This window comes from Oryx dammah, unplaced genomic scaffold (assembly GCF_014754425.2).
Source record: "Oryx dammah isolate SB20612 unplaced genomic scaffold, SCBI_Odam_1.1 HiC_scaffold_27, whole genome shotgun sequence".
NCBI classification, from domain to species: Eukaryota; Metazoa; Chordata; class Mammalia; order Artiodactyla; family Bovidae; genus Oryx; species Oryx dammah.
The window spans coordinates 108,250,906-108,269,058 of NW_024070211.1; the positions used below are offsets into that span (position 1 = coordinate 108,250,906).

The following is an 18,153-nucleotide window of genomic DNA, read 5'->3' on the forward strand; positions in this document are numbered from 1 at the left end:
TCGTTAAGATCTTTTTTTGTATAGTTCTTCTATGTATTCTTGGTACCTCTTCTTAATATCTTCTTCTTATTTTAGGTCCATAACATTTCTGTCCTTTATTGTGCCCATCTTTGCATGAAATGTTCCCTTGGTATTTCTGATTATTTTTTAAGAGATCTCTAGTCTTTCGTATTCTATTGTTTTCCTCCATTTCTTTGCAATGTTCACTGAGGAAGGCTTTCTTACCTCTCCTTGCTATTCTTTGGAACTCTGCATTCAGATGAGTATATCTTTCCTTTCTCCTTTGCCTTTTGATTCTCTTCTTTTCTCAGCTATTTGTTAGGCATCCTCAGACAACCAGTTTGCCTTTTTGCATTTCTTTCTCTTGGGGATGGTTTTGATCACCACCACCTGTACAATGTTACGAATCTCCATCTGTATTTCTTCAGGCACTCTGTCTATAAGATCTAATCCCTTGAATTTTATTTGTCACTTCCACTGTATAATTGTAAGGGATTTATTTTAGGTCATACCTGCATGGCCTAGTCGTTTTCCCTACTTTCTTCATTTTAAGTCTGAATTTTGCAGTAAGAAGTTGATGATCTGAGCCACAGTCAGCTCCTGGTGTTGTGTTTGCTGACTGTATAGAGCTTCCCCATCTTCAACTGCAAAGGATATCATCAATTTGATTTTGGTGTTGATCATCTGGTGATGTCCATGTGTAGAGTAACGTGTGCGGTGCACATGTGTTCCCAGAACCTGGAACCCAACATTCTGCTCTCATCTATATAGCATTGACTGTTTTAGGAATCTCATAGAAGTTGAATCAAACAATATTTGTTCTTTGGCATCTAGTGTATTTCACTTAGCCTGTTTTCAGGGTTCATTAATGTTATAATGTGTGCCAGAGTTTCATTTTTTAAGGCTAAATAATACTCCATTTTGTGTGTATCACATTTTGTTTATTCATTTATGTGTTGATGGATATTTGGCTTGTTTCCACCTTTTGGCTCCTGTGATTGATGCTGCTCTGAACATGTATATTCAAATATCTGTTCTGGACCCTGTTTTCAGTTCTTTGGAGAGTATGCCTAGATGTGGGTTTGCTGGATCATATGGTAATTTTATTTTTAGCTTTTTGAGGAACTGCCATATTATGTTCCATGATGGCTGCACCATTTTACTTTCCCAAGATAGTAAACTGAAGGAAGATCAAGGAGGTGAGGGAGTAAGCCAGGAGGAGTCTTGGGGAGAAACTCTCGTGTTGAGGTAAGACCACATACAGGTGCCCTGAAGGGGGTGTCTGGCTGCCATGTGTTAGGCTTGGTAAGAAGGCCACTGTAACTGAAAGTGAGGGATGATGGAAGAAATAGAGAATGAGTTCAGAAAGCAAACAGCTGTCCAAATCATATAGGGCCTTGCAGGCCACTGTAAGACTTCGATTTTACTTGCTGTGATATGAAGAGCCTTCAGAAGATTACATCATATTAATCTTTCTTAAATCTTACTGTCATCAGGTTAAAAAATCAGTAAGAGTTCCCAAAGGCCTAGCATTCAGTCCCAGTTTCTGTAATTCCATCTGTCCCACCGTCTGTCTCCGAGCATCCCATCAACTTGCACACCTGGACTTAACGCCTGTCTCCTGCCAGTTCCACTTCTTTCTGCTTGTGTGCAGCTCCGGTGCTTCCTTCTGTGTGGAAATCCTTCACGCTCTTCTCTTCTGGCTCCGCCTCATCTATATGTCCACTCTGAGCTTCTCCCTGCTGGCTGACTGGTTGCCCTTCTCGTCATGTGTCATGTAGCACAAAATTATTTTTGGTTTATGTTTTCATCTCTCCAATTAGGTAAAAGGAGACCAGGTCAAGGGTAATTTATTATAGTGCTTTAGGTCTCCTGTAGTAATAGGACTGCTGCTGCTGCTGCTAAGTCGCTTCAGTCGTGTCCGACTCTGTGTGACCTCATAGACGGCAGCCCATCAGGCTCCCTTGTCCCTGGGATTCTCCAGGCAAGAACACTGGAGTGGGTTGCCATTTCCTTCTCCAGTGCATGAAAGCGAAAAGTGAAAGTGAAGTCGCTCAGTCGTGCCCGACTCTTAGCGACCCCATGGATTGCAGCCCACCAGGCTCCTCCGTCCATGGGATTTTCCAGGCAAGAACACTGGAGTGGGTTGCCATTTCCTTCTCCAGTGCATGAAAGTGAAAAGTGAAAGTCAAGTCACTCAGTCGTGCCCGACTCTTAGCGACATGGAGCCCATGGATTGCAGCCCACCAGGCTCCTCCGTCCATGGGATTTTCCAGGCAAGAGTACTGGAGTGGGGTGCCATTGCCTTCTCCAAGTAATAGGACAGTGGTGGGCAATTATTATTTTCATAGGTCAACCCTCCTCCCACCAACAAAGGGAAAGCTGAGTGACCACATAGCACTTATACAATAAATGCTTGTGGATAGGTTGATTCTATTTTTTTTGGTGAGTATGTTATGGTAGTTTATATAGGTGATGAAATTAAGTAGATGCCAATATGTCTGATTCACTAGAGTGTCTAAATTAGCATTATTAAAGCTGAAATCTAAAGGACTATCTTTATATTCGCTGTACCTTTTTTAAAAAAATTAGTTTACTATTGTGGAAACTGAAGCATGCTAATTAAGCACTTATCCAATTATTAGAGCTTCAGAGAAAAGCCATGGATTAAGAATTCATTTTAATTTTATGAGTTACTTAAATAAATTAACAACAATTTGCAAAGTTTTAAAGCATTTAAGACAAGTACATTCACTTAAAAGTCTCACATCAAGCACTGCAGGAACTGAATTTTGCTCCGTTTGAGTTTTCTGCTAGCTTTTCAACCACACAGTCAGGACTAATTTTAGACCCTAAGTATAAGCTGGTATTTTGCATTATGTTTTATGGCCTGGAAATGATTCAGTAGGTTGTTATTATGAGCAACCCTGTATGAACATTCTGCATTAATGTAATTATATAACAAGCATCTTACAGCCACCAGCAAGAATAAAAAATTAACATTTTGCCACTTTAGGATAGTAATCTTTTTTTATAAAGGAAATACAACATCTGGATAAAGTTCACTTGGCCCTTTATCTCATTCCTGTCTCTCATCCTCCCATCATCCAACATCAAGAATTTAAGTGCCTCTCCTAGTCTATGTCTTATAGGTTTGCATATTGAGGTATGTATTCATGAACTAAGAACAGTGTTTTATTAGTATTTAAAAATTGACCTAAGTGTTATTATAGTTATCTACAAGGAAACAGAATAAATAGATTCTGTTTCAACCTCTTTATATATATATTTATGTTTACTATAAGGAATTAGCTCATGTGACTGTGGAGGCTGCAAAGTCCCATGATCTGCAGTTGGCAAGCTGGAGATTGGGAGAGCTGATTCTGTAAATGCCAGTCTTGAGTTTGAGTCCAAAGAAAATTTATATAAATGATAGAGTCATCATTATATAACCAGCTTTTCTGAGGCATCCTTTGATATGTGTGTGTGTGTTCAGTCACTGAACCGGATCCAACTCTTTGTGACTGCATGGAGTATAGCCCACCAGGCTCCACTGTCCATGGACTTTTCCAGGCAAGAATGCTGAAGTGGTTTGCCATTTCCTTCTCCAGTCCTTTGACATGGATCTAAGTTATTTATCTGCTGTAAAGTCATTCTGTTCTCTGAATATAGTGTTTTGTTTATCTATTTACATGCTGATAAACAAATGTTTTTGTATATCTCTTTGTGTAGTAAGGCTTCTCTATGAGGAATAACTCCTTTTGGTGATTTGATGTTATTTATGGAGTTCCTCACACCATTTACAGAGTACCTGATGCCTGAGTGGTGCACATCAGGGTGTAAGAGGCAGGGAGCTGCTGTCCCAGGCACAGAGGGATGCAGCAGGAGCGCAAGGTCCAGTTGCTGCCCTTGAAAACATCTGAATTTGATCAATAAGTCAGACTTGCGGATCCATGGGATAGACTTTATAAGGACTCCAGGGTCATTTGTGGGGCTTCCTGGTGGCTCAGATGGTAAAGAATCTGTCTGCAATGCAGGAGACCTGGGTTTGATCCCTGGGTTAGGAAGATCTCCTGGAAAAGGGAATGGCAACTCATTCCAGTATTCTTGACTGGAGAATCCCATGGAAAGAGGAGCCTAGAGGGCTACAGTTCATGGAATTGCTAAGAGTTGGACACAACTGAGGGACTTTCTCAACAACAGCAAGGGTCATTTGCCCTCACGTTTGCTGCTTCTGATGCTATTAACCAACTGACTCTCTTTGTCTTAGTTCAGACTCTTCAAAAGAGATCTGATTGGTAGGTTGAGAAGATAGTAACATTCATAAAGAATAAAGCATTGTTCCATTTAAAGCTGAGTTGAGCCGACTGGCATGCTAACGTTCCCTAGTGGAAAGCATTAGTGGCTGAAAAAATTAGGCTCACTTTCATTATTGACATCCTTTTCTTTTGTTAAATATATGACCTAGATTACAATAATATGTATTTTCCCCAATGGCTTAATTTTTAAATTATTTCTTTTGAAATGATTTCAAATTTATAGAAAAGTTGATAATTGGAACAAAGATCTCTAACCCCATATTTCTCATCTGTTAATGTTTTACTATACTTGCTCCATTGTGTTTGTACTGAGTGTGTGTGATCATTAGTCTTTTTCTTAACCTTAGGAGAGCAAGCTGCTGACATGATGTTGCATTCTTTCTACACACTTCAGTGTGTATTTCCTCCAAACAGGGATGTTCTTCTACATAATCATTATACAACCCCCCAAATGGGGAAGCAAGTGTTGGTACAGACTACCATTCAGTTCACAGTGTCAGCAGAATAAATTCAACAGTGGCTCTTTTTCCTGTCTGGTTCAAGGTCTCATCCAGGAATGTGCATTGCATTTAATTCTCATATCTCTTTAGATTCCTTCAATCTGGAACTTTTTCTCAGTCTTTCCCCATCTTTTGTATTCTTGATAGTGTTTAAGAGTACACGGTTTAATCATGTAGGAGGTAGGATCTTTCTGCTATATACTCCTGACGAGGTTCAGTTACTACATTCTGTGTGGAATGCCACAAAAATGATGTTGTGTTCCTCCCAGGACACCATATTGGAGTCACATGATTCTGCCCTGTTGTTAACCTTAACCACCTGGTCATGTTGGTGGGTTTATTCATATTAAATTTACTATTTTCTCATTGTGATTGGTTAGTATTCTGTGGGACAGTTTCCTCCAAATTTTGCTAGCATCTTGTTCCTCAACAAATCTCTACCCACCGACATCCACTGGCAATTCCCACCTGAATCAACCACCTCTGACTTTGGCCACGTGGTGGTGCTTCCTATTTCCATTTTCTGTCTACATTTATTAGCTGGCATTCTGCTCTGAGGCTTCCCTGATAGCTCAGACGGTAAAGAATCCGCCTGCATTGCAGAAGACCTGGGTTCGATCCCTGGCTTCGGAAGATCCCCTGGAGGAGGGCATGGCAACCCACTACAGTATTCTTGCCTGGAGAATCCTACAGACAAAGGAGCCTGGCGGGCTACAGTCCATGGGGTCACAAAGAGTCAGACACGACTGAGTGACTCGGCAACATTCTGCTCTAAGAAAGCTCTTTCTCTTCCTCCTGCCCCTTTTCCTTCTTTTCTTCTTTCCTTAGGAGAGTTCTTCCAGATTCATAACCATGTGATGTTCTTGGTGTTGTACCTTAAGCACTGCAGAGAACCAGGTGCTAGGTAGATTTAACATATATGTAACAAATGGGCTGACATAGAGGTCATACCATCTAGTCTTAGGCAGTTGCCTATGTAAAGTTGTATTACTAAGCCTAAAGAAAAGGCAAAAATTGAAACATAAACTATTATGCGAATTTGAACAAAATGGAAATGAATAATAATAATATGTTTCTTAGCTAGCTTGAGAGTTTTGGGGGAATTAGTAGTAAGATATTTTTTCTTTAAATTATTCTATTTATTTTTCCAAAGTAATACATGTGTAGTTGAAAATTATAGAACAGATGAGCTTACTCATAATAAAAAGCAATATTTTCCAGTTTTTGTTAAATTTTTAAACATATAGAAGAATTGAAAGAATAGGATAGTGAATACTTATTCCCTTCACATATATTCAGCAGTTAATATCTAATATTTTCTTACATTTACTATCTCTTACTTTCTCTCTCTCTCTCTCTTTGTATAATATAAAAAATATGTGTGCGTGCACATATATATTGCTGCATTTGTTTTTCTTGAATCTTTGTTTTCCTTGTCTTGAAAATGACTTGCAGATATTGTGGTATTTCACCCCTGAACCTTTAACATGTATCTCCTAACAATAAAAACATTTTTCTCTGTAATCACAATATCAGATCATGCACAAAATTATAATACTATAATATCATCTCATTACCAGTCCATATTAAAATTTCCAAAATTGTCCCCATAATGCTTTTGGTTGTTATAGAAGCAACAACTTTAAATTATTTTAGCTGTTTCTCCTGCCAGTGACCTCCAAATCACTAAATAATATGCTTATAGAGTATACTGTAGTGAAGTCGCTCAGTCATGTCTGACTCTTTGAGACCCCATGGACTGTAGCCTACCAGGCTCCTCCACCCATGGGATTTTCCAGGCAAGAGTACTGGAGTGGATTGCCATTTCCTTCTCCAGAGGGCCTTCCTGACCCAGGGATTGAAGCCGGGTCTTCTGCATTGTAGGCAGACGCTTTATCGTCTGAGCCAGCAATTGATACCTAATATTTTGACATTCTACTCTGATAGCCAAGAATCCATCTTTTAAAATAATTTTTCAATGCTCCCTTCCTCCATCCTACCTTTGTGGTTTTTATCTTTATTTGTAGTTAAACCAATAATCTGTGTTTATGCTATAATCAATATGTAAGTATTTTTCTATAAAACTAAGAACTATGATTACACTCCTTTCTTGTTCAGCTTTTTTCCTTGTTCCTATAGTTTGTGATTTTTAAATGCACCATATTGTGTGCTTTTTCTATCTTCAGCATGGCCAATCGTTTTTTTAAATTTTTTTCTTTCTTTTTTTTTTCTACATTACATGACTTGTGGGATCTTGAGTTCTCTGGCTAGGGATCGAACCCAGGCCCTAGGCAGTGAGAGCACAAGTCTTAACTGTTGGATCATGGGGGAATTCCCTGGCCAGCCTTTATTAAGGACTTAAAGTGGCAAGTAATTTCTATGTGTTTTATGTGCTTTGACTAATTTAATCCTCACAGCAACCTATAATATAGGAATTATTACAGATGAGGAGACTAAGGAATAGGGGTAAGATATGGAAATTGTTCAAGGTCATACACATGCAAAGTGGTGGAGCTGGGACTTGAACCTGAGCTGCTGGCATATACAGGCCATACTCTTAATCACGTTGCTGTTCTTTTTCTCCACCGACTCAGAGTACTAAATTTCTCAAACCTCCTTTATTTTTCCTGCCTCCCTTCATCCTTCTGTCTCAATCCAGACGAATTGATTTTCTAGGTCTGCTATACAACTCTTTGCTGCTACTGCTAATTCGCTTCAGTTGTGTCCGACTCTCTGTGACCCCATAGACGGCAGCCCACCAGGCTCCGCCGTCCCTGGAATTCCCCAGGCAAGAACACTGGAGTGGGTTGCCATTTCCTTCTCCAGTGCATGATAGTGAAAAGTGAAAGTGAAGTCGCTCAGTCATGTCCAACTCTTCGAGACCCCACGGACCGTAGCCTACCAGGCTCTGCTGCCCATGAGATTTTCCAGGCAAGAGCACTGGAGTGGGTTGCCATACAACTCTTTAGATAGTTTTTTAGATCTTCGTTGTTGAAGCTTCGTTTTTCTCCTGCTTAGATCCATTCGTTCCTTAATCTATAGCTTCCTCTTTCTTGGTTTACTTCTACATTTTGCTGGAGCACATCAGTAACTTCCTACAAATGGATGTTTAAAAAGTTAGTGCTCTGGATCCTCATATTTCTTCCGTTTATTTGCTTCTCTTATCTATTGAGTAACTATCATCTATTAAACTTATATTTTGGCTAATTAGAAGACACTGGGTTGAAAATCTTCTTTCTTTGAAATTTCGAAGGCATTGTTCTGTTGTGGTTTTGCTACTAGTGTGGCTCATGGGACATCTCCTACCAGTCTGATTCTCTCTCCTTTGCATGTCTTATTGCTATTTTGAAGTCTCACAGTGTTGGACAAAAGTCAGTTTTGTTTTCCACCATCCTGAGCATTAGTGGGCCCTGTCAATATGAGGGCTTAGAAACTTTACCTCTGGGCAACTTATCCCATTGTTTCTTTGAGAATATTTTCCTTTGATGCTCTTCATTCTTTTTTCTGGAAATAAAACTCTTTCTAGTTTGTTAAAGCTTTTCAAGTAATGCTCAGTTTTTCTTTCATCTTTAAAGTTTATTATTATTTTTTATTTGGAGTGCATGTTACATACAGTAAAAGTCACTCCCTCTACTGTACAGTTCCATAAGTTTTGACAAATAGTATTCAGTAGTGTTAACCAATATCCCAATCAAGATATAGGATCCACCATAGCCAAAAGGTGGAAACAACCCATGTGTTTCTTTTTTTGTTATATTTATTTTTAATTGGAGGACAATTACAATATTGTGCTGGTTTCTGCCATATATCAATATGAATCAGCCATCAGTTCAGTTCAGTTCACTCACTCAGCTGTGTCCGACTCTTTGCGACCCCGTGAATTGCAGCACGCCAGGCTTCCCTGTCCATCACCAACTCCCGGAGTTCACCCAGACTCACGTCCATCGTGTCCGTGATGCCATCCAGCCATCTCATCCTCTGTTGTCCCCTTCTCCTCCCGCCCCCAATCCCTCCCAGCATCAGAGTCTTTTTCAATGAGTCAGCTCTTCACATGAGGTGGCCAAGGTACTGGAGTTTCAGCTTTAGCATCATTCCTTCCAAAGAAATCCCAGGGCTGATCTCCTTCAGAATGGACTGGTTGGATCTCCTTGCAGTCCAAGGGACTCTCAAGAGTCTCCTCCAACACCACAGTTCAAAAGCATCAATTCTTCGGCACTCAGCCTTCTTCACAGTCCAACTCTCACATCCATACATGGCTACTGGAAAAACCATAGCCTTGACTAGACGGACCAGAGTCGGCAAAGTAATGTCTCTGCTTTTGAATATGCTGTCTAGGTTGGTCATAACTTCTTCCAAGGAGAAGGCGTCTTTTAATTTCCTGGCTGCAATCACCATCTGCATCCATAGGTACATGTAAGTCTCCTCCCTCTTGAACCTCCCTCCCACCTCATCCCACCCCTCTAGGTTGTCACAGAGCAGCTGATTTGAGCCCCCTGTGTCCCATGTGTTTCTTAGTGGATGAATAAACTATATATGTTTATGGTATGTGATATGTATCACATATGACATTACATACTTAATATGGTATATTTATCCATGTCTATCTATATCATAACAATGGAATATTATTCAGCCTTAAAAAGGAAGGGAATTCTAACATACGCTACAGCATGGATGAAACTTAAAGACACTTTGTGAAGTGAAATAACCTAGTTGCAGAAGGACAAATGCTGTATGTCTATTTATATAAGATTATATAAGATACCTAGGGTAGTCAGTCATAGAGCTAGAAAGCAGAGTGTTGGTTACCAGGGAGGAGGGGAAAATGGAGCATTATTGTTGAGGGAGTACAGTTTCAGTTTTGCAAGATGAAGAGTTCTGGAGATGGATGGTGGTGATGGTTGCTTAACAGTGTGAATAGACTTAATGCCATAGATCTGTATTCTTAAAAATGGTTAAAATGGTAAAAAAAAAAATTTTTATGTATTATTTTACCAAGATAAATTTAAAAAAGGTATAGGATAGTGTCAATCTCATCACCCCTACCGTCTTGCCCCTCCACCCCGATTCTTTTTTTCTTTCATGTTTTTGAAATCGCTTCCTCATTTTGGTGTGCATTCTGGAATATTTCTGAGACTTTTTTTTTCCAAACCTATTATTTCTTGTAAAATTTTGGCATTTATAGTCATATTTTAAATTTCAAAGTATTTTCACATTTTCTGATTGTTTTTTTTTTCAAAGAACTTTGCTTATATATCACAAATGCAATATAGTCTTGAATTTCTGTGAAAATACTACTTAATTTTTTTTTTAACTCTTAAATTTCTTCTGCTGCTCTCGGGGGTCATTCTGTTATTGTTGGGTTATATTTTTCCTCTCACTTTTATTTTGCAGTTTCTCCTCAAATGTTTAGTTCCCTTTAGTTGTCCCACATATTTGAGATTGGCACAACAAAAAGTTAATTGGCAGCTATGTGTACAAGAATGAGGTCTGTTGACTCTTTCAAAAATAAGCTTTATTTTAGAATACAGAAAAATTGCAAGGATAGTGCAGAAAGTTTCCATATAATCCACTGACTGTGTCCCCTACTGTTAACTTTGGTGGTGGTGGTTTGGTCAGTAAGTCATGTCCGACTCTTTGGGACCCTTTGGACTGTAGCCCACCAGACTTCTCTGTCCATGGGGTTTCCCAGGCAAGAATACTGGAGTGGGTTGCCATTTCCTCCTCCAGGGGATCTTCCTGACCCAGGGATCAAACTGAAGACTCTTAACATTGCAGGCAGTTTCCTGCATTGCAGACAGATTCTTTACCGACTTAGCCATCAGGAAAGCCCACTGTTAATGTTACTGTGGTATATTTGTTATAATTAATGAACTGATATTGATATATTGTTAGTAATTAAAGTCCATACTTTTTTCAGAACGCCTTAGCTTTTATCTAGTGTCATTTTTCCTTCCCTGGATCCCATTCAAGATATTATATTGAAGTTAGCTTTTATGTCTCCTTAGGCTCCTCTTGGCTGTGACAGTTTCTCAGATTTTTCTTGGTTTTGATGACCTTGACAGTTATGAGTAATGCATTCATCAGGTATTTTGCAGAATGTCTCTCAATAGATTCTGATGTTCTTCTCATCATTAGATAATGGTTATGGGTTTGGAGAGGGAGACCACAGAGGGAAGGTGAATGCTCAGCCTATTATATCAAGACGTCACTCCTGTTGACGTTAACCTTGATCCCATTGGGCTTCCCTCATAGCTCAGTTGGTAAAGAACCCGCCTGCAATGCAGGAGACCCTGGTTCAATTCCTGGGTTGGGAAGATCCCCTGGAGAAGTGAAAGGCTACCCACTCCAGTATTCTGGCCTGGAGTCGCAAAGAGTCGAAAATGACTGAGTGACTTTCACTTTTGCTTTTTGATCCCATGGTTGATGTATAGTGTCTGCCAGGTATCCCTGCTGTGAAGTTAGTCCCCCTGTCCATACTGTACTCTGGAAAGAAGTCACTAAGCTTTGTTGTTGTTCAGTTGCTCAGTCGTGTCCGACTGTCTGTGACCCTATGAACTGCAGTATGCCAGGCTTTCCTGTCCTCCACTATTACCTGGAATTTGCTCATACTAATAGTCGGTGATGCTATCCAACAATCTCATCCTCTGTCATCCTGTTCTCCTCCTACCTTCAATCTTTCCCAGCATCAGGGTCTTTTCCAATGAGTTGGCTCTTCATATCAGGTGGTCAAAGTATTGGAGCTTCAGCTTCAGCATCAGTCCTTACAATGGATATTCAGGGTTGATTTCCTTTAGAATTGACTGGTTTGATCTTCTCGCTGTTCAAGGGGCTCAGATTTTTCTTGGTTTTGACGACCTTGACAGTTATGAGTAATGCATTTGTCATGTATTTTGTTGAGTGTCCCTCAATTAGGATTATCCCTGAGCTTAGCCCACCCATAAGGAAAGGGCAGAATCTATTGATATTTGATTCCCCAAATGCTACAGCTTCTTCTAGGAGCATACAGTACTTCATTTTTTTTTTTTTTTTCCTGGAGGGAGATACCAAGTTTTGGCCATTTTCTGGGCAGTCTACTTAGACAGTTGGATGGGAAGGGAACACCTGTTCTGTATATAGAGCTCCAGGTACTGCCCACATCTGTGCTCCTCAGAAAGAGCATCTGTGAGGTTGACTAACTCCTCCATCCCACAGATGTCTCTCCCTGGTTATGCTCCAGGCTGTGGTTTCCTTTGTTGCTTCTGAGTAGCTATTTGAAATCTATCTTCGAGAAGTTTGTTGTTGAAAATTTCCGTTTATAGATCCTCCTCCCCAATCTGATTTTTGTTGTTGCTGGTTCCGTATGTTCCATTTTCATTACCTTCCTATTTTCTTTTCTACTTTTTAAAATTTTTATTGGAGTAAAGTTACTTTACAGTGTTGTTAGTTCCTGCTGTACAGCAATGTAAATCAGCTATTTTTATACATATGTCCCCCTTTTCTGGGTTTCCTTCTCATTTAGGTCACCACAGAGCACTGAGTAGAGTTCCCTGTGCTATACAGTAGGTTCTCATTGGGGTTATCTATTTTATAAATAATACCAATAGTATATATATGTCAATCCCAACCTCCTAATTCATCCCACTTCCCCTTCCTCCATTAGTACCTTTCTTATCATTTTTTGGGGCCATGCCACATGGCATGTGAGATCTTAGTTCCCTGACCAGGTATAGATCCCACATTGCCTGCAGTAAAAGCATGGAGTCTTAACTACTGGACCATCAGGAAAGTCCCTTTCTTATCACTTTAATTATGGATATCAGAAGACATGAAAGTAAGAGGTTAACCCACCATTTGGAATAGAAAGTCTTTTTTTAAGTTGTGATTTTAAAACATGGGGTGGTATAATTACTACCATTCTTTAATATTTGTAATTTGTTCTAGGGATAATAAAATAAGACAATATGACATTATAATGACTTCCTGCCAGTGGTATAAAAATGTCATCCTGATCTTCTAGACTGAAATAGGAGGAAAGGAGGTAGAAAGTTTTATGGGAATTGGCACTAGTCTAGTGTATGTTGTGCATTCTAAATTGTCTAATAGGTTGCATGTTGTCAGGAAAAAGAGAATTTTGGAGAGTTTCAGAAGGTGACAAGTAAAGCTGAATGAAACAATTGCATTGGGGAGGGCTTTCTAAGTCTTGACTAACATAGATTACAGGAAAGGAAAAAGAGAAGAATAAAGTTAAATGATTACTGGTAGGATATGAAAATATCTACTGTAGTCTTATATAATAATCTCAGATATGTAGATGACACCACCCTTATGGCAGAAAGTGAAGAAGAACTAAAGAGCCTCTTGATGAAAGTGAAAGAGGAAAGTGAAAAAGTTGGCTTAAAGTTCAACATTCAGAAAACTAAGATCATGGCATCGGTCCCATCACTTCATGGGAAATAGATGGGGAAAACAGTGGCTGACTTTATTTTTGGGGGCTCCAAAATCACTGCAGATTGCAGCCATGAAATTAAAAGATGCTTACTCCTTGGAAGGAAAGTTATGACCAACCTAGACAGCATATTAAAAAGCAGAGACATTACTTTGTCAACAAAGGTCTGCCTAGTCAAGGTTATGGTTTTTCCAGTAGTCATGTATGGATGTGAGAGTTGGACTATAAAGAAAGCTGAGTGCCGAAGAATTGGTGCTTTTGAACTGTGGTGTTGAAGACTCTTGAGAGTCCCTTGGACTACAAGGAGATCCAACCAGTCTATGCTAAAGGAGGTCAATCCTGAGTGTTCATTAGAAGGATGGTTGTTGAAGCTGAAACTCCAATACTTTGGCCACCTGATGCGAAGAGCTGACTCATTTGAAAAGACCCTGATGCTGGGAAAGATTGAGGGCAGAAGGAGAAGGGGGACAACAGAGGATGAGATGGTTGGATGGCATCAATGACTCAGTGGACATGAGTTTGGGTAAACTTGAGTTGGTGATGGACAGGGAGGGGTGGTGTGCTGTGGTTCATGGGGTCACAAAGGGTTGGATACGACTGAGCGACTGAACTGAACTGAACTAACCCATACAGAATAAGATCTTTTGGATTTTTAAAAACTATTTTGGATAATTTTAGATATGCTGAAAGTGTTCAGTAATAGCATGCCCTTCATATACCTTCTCCTGTGTTAACATTTTATATATTCCTAGTGCATTTGTCAAAACTAAGAGATTAATGTTGCAGTAGTATCATTAATTAAATTACAGACTATATTTGAAATTGACCATTGTTTCTACCAATGTTCTTTATCTAATCCAAGCTCCAATCTAAGATTACCACAATGCATGATTATTTTTACGTCAGAAAAATTTTTATTTGAGCCACATGCTTGCCATAAGTAATATATAACATACATATGTTTACATTTCTGAATTTTCTCTTTCAGATGTTCTTTTATGTAAATAAAAAATTATTGCTCTTGCCTTGTGACTCACTTATTCTGAACATAAGCTTTGGCTGGGCATTCTTGAAATGAGTTTTATAACATTGGAGTGGAACCATATTTTTAAAATTCCAATTAAAATTTTTAAAATTTCAACTTTTAAAAGAATATATTTTATTTATGGTGTGTGGGGTATATAAGGACGTGTACATAGTGGTACTCCATCATTGTATTATGCTTCAGGGTGTTCTCATTTGTGAAAGGTAGGGCTCGGTAGCTAAATTAAGCTAGAGATGAAACACCCTATCTACAGTCTCCGTGGGAGTCAGGGAATCTGAATTCTAGTTCCAGATCTGCCACTTATTGCTAGGCACTAATACATAAAACTGAGGACTGTGGAGACACCTCTGTATTGGAACTCGCAGGTGGTGTAATCCCTGCCTTAATTTTGTGTTTAACTCTCACCATAATGCCTGTGACCAGATAATTTTTTGTTGAACACTTCTGTAATGAGTGTTCTGGTTATCTATTGCTGTATAATGAATCACTTTGAAACCTAGGGGTTTAAAACAACGGTTTATCATTATTTCTCATGGTCCTGAGCATGATGGGCTCAGCTGGGTGGTGCTTGGTTGGGGCTCTGCAGTAGTTGGAGTCAGTAAGAGCCCAAAACTGGAGAAGCACCCAGGCTCCTTCATGTTACACATCTGATTCCTGGGCTGGGCAAGCTGGGGCAACTCTCCAAGGGGCCTCCAAATGGCTAGCCAGGGCATCCTCACAGCGTGGGAGTCTCATGATAGCTAGGTTTCTCACCTGGTAGTTGGCTTCCTCCAGGGTATTTAATACACAGTTGGTTACGTCTTGGGGCCAGAAACTGGTACAGCATCACTTCTGATGTATCCCATTGACCAAAGCAATGTCGGACCAAATAAGTATACTTTTCTCTAGGAACTTTCTTTCCCTCCAGTTCAACCATCCTCTCCCCCCGCTCTCTCAGATGACACACAAACGTCGAATGAGTGGCCTTTGTGTTAGAGTTGATTCCTTAAATTATAGCACTGGGTATTCAAATACAGGTAAAGTATAGCCCTTGACCTTAAACAGCTGAAGTCAAGTATGAAATAAAGTGCATTAAAGTGGTATGTACATGCTGTAATCAGTGAAGTGGGGTCATGGAATGGGGGCAGTGTTGCTAGGCAGAAGGAGTTAGGAAAAGTTTCAGAGAGAAGTGAAACTTTTAGCCAGTTTTCAAAGATAATTACAATAATAATAGTAAAAAAAAATAGTAGTAGTATACAACATTTGCCAACCCTGTTCTAAGAATGTTATGTATATTGACTCATTTAATGCTGATGGTGACTCTGTGAAGTGAGTATTATATTACCCTCACTTTAAGTAAAGGAAACCAAGGAATTGAGAGGGTGTTGTTTCCTTAAGCCCACACAGCTAAGTGGCAGGGATTCAAACCCAGACACTCTACCCCAAGGAAGTAGCAGATAGAGATGCCAGGCTCTTGGGAAAAGGTTGTTTCTGGCTTCCTGGTCTCCTAGCTTCCTCCCTAACCAAGCCCTTTCCCTCCCAAGCATATTTAGAACAGCTTCCATTGCTTGAAAATGCTGTTTTTACAACTGTCTTTTCACCTCTCCTTCATGCTTCTTTTTTCTCTGCAAGGTTCTGTGAAAGGCCTTTCTATCTTATGAGATATTTTGGAAGACTCTAGTTTATATTGATTGGTGTCTCACTTGTTTCTTGTTCCCTTCCTTCCTTCTATCCAACACATCATTGTTGAGAGCCTACCGTGTTCTAGCTTGGGGCACTCTGAATGTAAGAAAGACAGAACACACACTAGACCATCCAGTCATTATACAAAAGAAGGAAAAAGTGCAGAGCTCTAAAATCCATTATCAAGGAGCAACATGGGCTAGGAAGGTTCATGATCAAAAAATTCATGATCCTTATTACCCTGGAGCGTTTGAAATTGACTTGCATTTAATCAATGATAAGCACATGTATTTGTGCACGTGTTCATCACATTTGCACACTGTGTACACACAGTCATGTGTGCTCATTACTTCCTTAAAACTTTTAAAATTAATAGTAGAATGCTTAGTATTGAGGGAGTGTTATTTATATGATGGAATACTATACAGCCATGCAAATGGAATTCGTGTACCCTGTCTGGAATTAATACCCCAAAATTATGTAGTTTTCTTGTGTTTTCTCGCACATCAATAGGTTTCAGTGCACAGTGGTATTCAGTGCATCCTGCGATTTCAGACACTATAATCACTGACGCCTAGAGGGTCAGCCCCACCTTCTGAACTTCCTAGCTGCCCTTTGTGGTAAGGGCTTCAGTTTTTGGCCAGATCACCATTCTCAAGACAGGACAAGAGGAAATCCCATGGCTGGGCCATCCAAGGCATGCAATGGCAGCAACTTGTATACCCAACTGGGATTCCATGGGCGACAGTTTGTGATAAGGGTCTGCAGTGTGGGGCCACAATTAGACCAGAAGGCTGCTAGAGCCAATTGCTGGAGTCTGGTTATTTGTAGGGGAGGTATGTTCTGCTGCTGTAGGGATTCCCAAACTGACAAAGGGCCAGCAGAGAGGGACTGCAGGAATCTGAGGCACTGGAATATTGGGTCAGCAAGAGCAGGTGCTGGTGAGGCGCCCAGCTCACTTGGTCTGCTGTCTCTGGACCAGTCTGCATAGTCCTGGTGGTGGTTTCTGTTGCTGCCTCTGTGGGGCTGAGCAGATCACTGGAGGTACTTGCATCTCTGCTCACTGGACTCACCTAGCTTGAGAAGGCAATGGCACCCCACTCCAGTACTCTTGGCTGGGAAAATCCCATAGGTGGAGGAGCCTGGTGGGCTGCAATCCATGGGGTCGCGAAGAGTCGGACACGACTGAGCAACTTCACTTTCACTTTTCACTTTCATACATTGGAGGAGGCAGTGGCAACCCACTCCAGTGTACTTGCCTGGAGAATCCCAGGGACAGGGGAGCCTGGTGGGCTGCCGTCTCTGGGGTCGCACAGAGTCGGACACGACTGAAGCAACTTAGCAGCAGCAGTGGCAGCTTGAGGTTACCTCCTCCCTTTCTTAGATGGCTGTTGTTGTTCAGTTGCTAAGTCATGTCTGCCTCTTTGCGACCCCGTGGACTGCAGCACACCAGGCTTCCCTGTCCTTCACTATGTCCTGGAGTTTGCTCAAATTCATGTCCATTGAGGCGGTGATGCCACCCAACCATCTCATCCTCTGTCTCCCCTTTCTCCTCCTGCCCTCAATCTTTCCCAGCATCAGGGTCTTTTCCAGTGAGTTGGCGCTTCTCCTTAGGTGGCCAAAGTATTGGAGCTTTAGCATCAGTTCTTCCAATGATTATTCAGGGTTGATTTCCTTTAGGATTGACTTTTCACTTTCATGCATTGGAGAAGGAAATGGCAACCCACTCCAGTGTTCTTGCCTGGAGAATCCCAGGGACGGGGGAGCCTGGTGGGCTGCCGTCTATGGGGTCACACAGAGTCAGACACTGAAGTGACTTAGCAGCAGCAGCAGCAGCTTGATCTCCTTGCTGTCCAAGAACCTCTCAAGAGTCTTCTACAGCACCACAATCTGAAAGTATCAATTTTTCAGTGTTCAGCCTGCTTTATGATCCAACTCTCACATCTGTGTATGACACCTGGCAAAACCATAGCTTTGACTATATAGGTGGCTGACTACCTGGTATCCTCAAACAGTGCCTGCAACATTTATTGCTTGCAATTTCCTTCTGTAGATGGTGGCTTTCGTGTTCTCATCTTTCTTTTCAGAGGAAATGACTAGGATACCATTGGGAAACAGTGGAGTTTAAACATGTATGCACTCTTGGCTTTGTTTTTCCCCAGTTATAAACTTTTAAACCAATGATTTCTGAAATGTTGA

At 40.5% G+C, this 18,153-nt stretch overlaps 1 protein-coding gene across 3 annotated transcripts in view; it reads left to right on the forward strand.

The window, feature by feature from the left end:
• The window catches only part of CERS6 (ceramide synthase 6), a 314,768-nt gene that overhangs the window by 46,301 nt on the left and 250,314 nt on the right, over positions 1-18,153 (forward strand). The gene's annotated exons all lie outside the window — the stretch shown is intronic.